Source organism: Pteropus vampyrus, unplaced genomic scaffold (genome assembly GCF_000151845.1).
Source record: "Pteropus vampyrus isolate Shadow unplaced genomic scaffold, Pvam_2.0 Scaffold204, whole genome shotgun sequence".
In the NCBI taxonomy this organism is placed as follows: domain Eukaryota; kingdom Metazoa; phylum Chordata; class Mammalia; order Chiroptera; family Pteropodidae; genus Pteropus; species Pteropus vampyrus.
This window is the reverse complement of record NW_011888985.1, coordinates 169,329-171,641: the sequence shown is the minus strand read 5'-3', so window position 1 is coordinate 171,641 and position 2,313 is coordinate 169,329. Positions and strand designations below refer to the sequence as shown.

Here is a 2,313-nt window from a genome sequence, read left to right as displayed (position 1 = left end):
ATAAAGTTTCAGGCCGCAGATCCTGACCCACACGAGGTCAAGGACGCCGCCTTCTGCCGGCCGTGACAGCTGCCGCAAAGCCACGCTCCTTCCAGCTCGATGCCGGCTCCGTCGTCTGTCGGCGAAACGCAGACCACAGCCCCGAGGATTCTGCTTTGATGTTCGAGCGAGATGCGTCCGGCTGGAAATGAACCCAGCGACGTGGTCCGTGGAAGGAAGGAGAGTCCAGGGTGGTCCCAGCCCACGCGTGTGTGGTCACTGTTCCTGGTGTCCCCAGGAGGATGACAGTGAGACTGACGGGGGGGACTCTGCTTCACCCGTAGGCTGGTCTCTTTCCAGCGGGTGGCCGTTACTCCGTTCGAGGTGCTGGGGAGCCCCGGAGCTGGGCTGGGCATCGCAGGGCCTTGTCGATGTGGGTCGCTATGAGTTTTCCCTGAGAACAATGCCTTTTGTCAATCCAGATGTGACCGTTATGCACCGAATCCCTCTCTTACTTTTTAAGAACCGTTATTTGCTAACCGTGACAGCAGCTGTCTTGAGCTGAATCGTGTCCCCCAGAATCCGCCTGTCAAAGTTCTAACCCTCAGGACCTCAGAATGTGACTGTGTCTGGAGAGAGGGTCTTTAAAGAGGTGATGAAGTCAGCGTGAGGTCTCAGGATGGACCCTAGTCCAGCGTGACTGGTGTCCTTCCGAGAGGAGGAGATGAGCGCCCAGACGGGCACGGGGGTCGGCAGCCGCCTGCAGGCCGAGGAGAGAGTCCCCGGCTCTGCCAGCGCCTTCGCCTCAGACTTCTGACCCGGAGAACGGTGGTCGGATAAATTTCTGTTGTTGAAAAGCCCGAGTCTGAGGCGCTTTGTTATGACAGCCCCAGCTGCAGTTTAAATGTTATTGTGAACTTTAAAATATTCGTTTCGATATTTGAGGTCATCGAAATTTTGGCGGCCTGGTAAATATTTATGGAAAATTTTCTTCTCTGCTTTTGTTTTTGTTCCTTTTTTTAAGGGCGTGTGTGTGTGTGTTTTGCTTGTTTGTGTGTCCCTTCTTCTGTTAGGAACACGTCCTGTTACTATGGAATGAGGCTTTGCTCTGGAAGTAACTCCCTGACATCACCCTTTGAGGGTTCGAGGTGCTGGGCCTGTGGGAGCTCTGGGTGTCTCCGGAGAAACGCAGTTCCCCAGACGCCCAGGCCCTGGCACTGATTTAAGTGTCTCTGAAACGTATCTGATGGTGAGAAATGACGGCTTTATGCGTGTTTCTGCTTTAGGGACGGAGGGCTGCAGTCGACCGGCCCCTGCTGCCTTCCAGGGTCCTCCGGAGGCGGGGTGGGAGGACGCTGGGTCACACTGCGTGGGGACGGGGAAGCCAGAGCAGCTCCCAGGGGCTCCCGGCCTCTCGGGAGGAGGCGGGCTCAACAGATAGACTGGGCAGTGGGTGTGGCTGTCTGTGCCCCCTTGGTTTTGGGACAGAGCTGGCCTGGAGTCTCAGGTGGAAGCTGAAGGCACCTTGGAGCCAGGGGAGGGGAGGGAGCTGAGGGTTTTGCTCAGCTTTTCCGGGAATTCTAGAAGGGAAGGGGAGTCTTGAGGGCAGGCTCTGGGGATGGTTAATCCTGACCTCAGGGCAGTACCTTGTCCCTTGAGATTCCCATGGAATGGTTGCCTGTTCTACCCCAGCTGACCTTGAATCTTCAGTGCCCCATCCCTGGGAATCCCGGTGAGGGCCGCGCGTGCGCTCGCGTGTCCACAGTTTCTGCCTGCCTGCTCCCTCCTTTCCCCTCCCCCCACCGGCAGCAGCCCCCAAGTGACAAGTGACGAGCTCTGGCTTGCCTTTGCAAAGACTTTCATCGTTTTCTCCCTCACCCTGACTGGGGCAGCCTCCCGCTGGCTGCAGCCCTCCTGGGCTCCCTAGGTGGAGTGGGGGTCCTCTGAGAGTCCCGTGAGGTCGGGCGAGGGGGCAGCACAGGGCTGCTGGGCTCCTGTCCAGCTCCACCCTTTACTGTGGGACCCAGGCCCCTGTTCAGCCCCCCTGTGACTTGCTTTCCCTGACTGTGGAATAGGGATGATGGGCGCCTGCCCCGCCCGCCCCGCCCGCCCCATGGGCTTTGGGGGAGGAGACAGATGACCTGAGTAAACAGCTGTGAAGTGCTCAGGCTGAGCCTGCCTGGGTCACTGTTGGGGTCGGGGCCTGGGCTGCAGCGGGAGGGTTTCGGGGAGTCTGGGGAAGTGCTGGGAGGCTGTGTTGGGGCGAGCCTGCGCCTGCCTTGGGCCTGGTGTCTGGGGGGCCTGCCTAGTAGGGTCGGCCCCACAGGGCCGGGC

General features: G+C 59.4%; 1 protein-coding gene across 6 annotated transcripts in view; it reads left to right on the top strand.

The window, feature by feature from the left end:
• Window positions 1-2,313, top strand: part of LOC105300245 (arf-GAP with GTPase, ANK repeat and PH domain-containing protein 1-like) — a 180,222-nt gene that overhangs the window by 15,791 nt on the left and 162,118 nt on the right. The window lies entirely within an intron of this gene.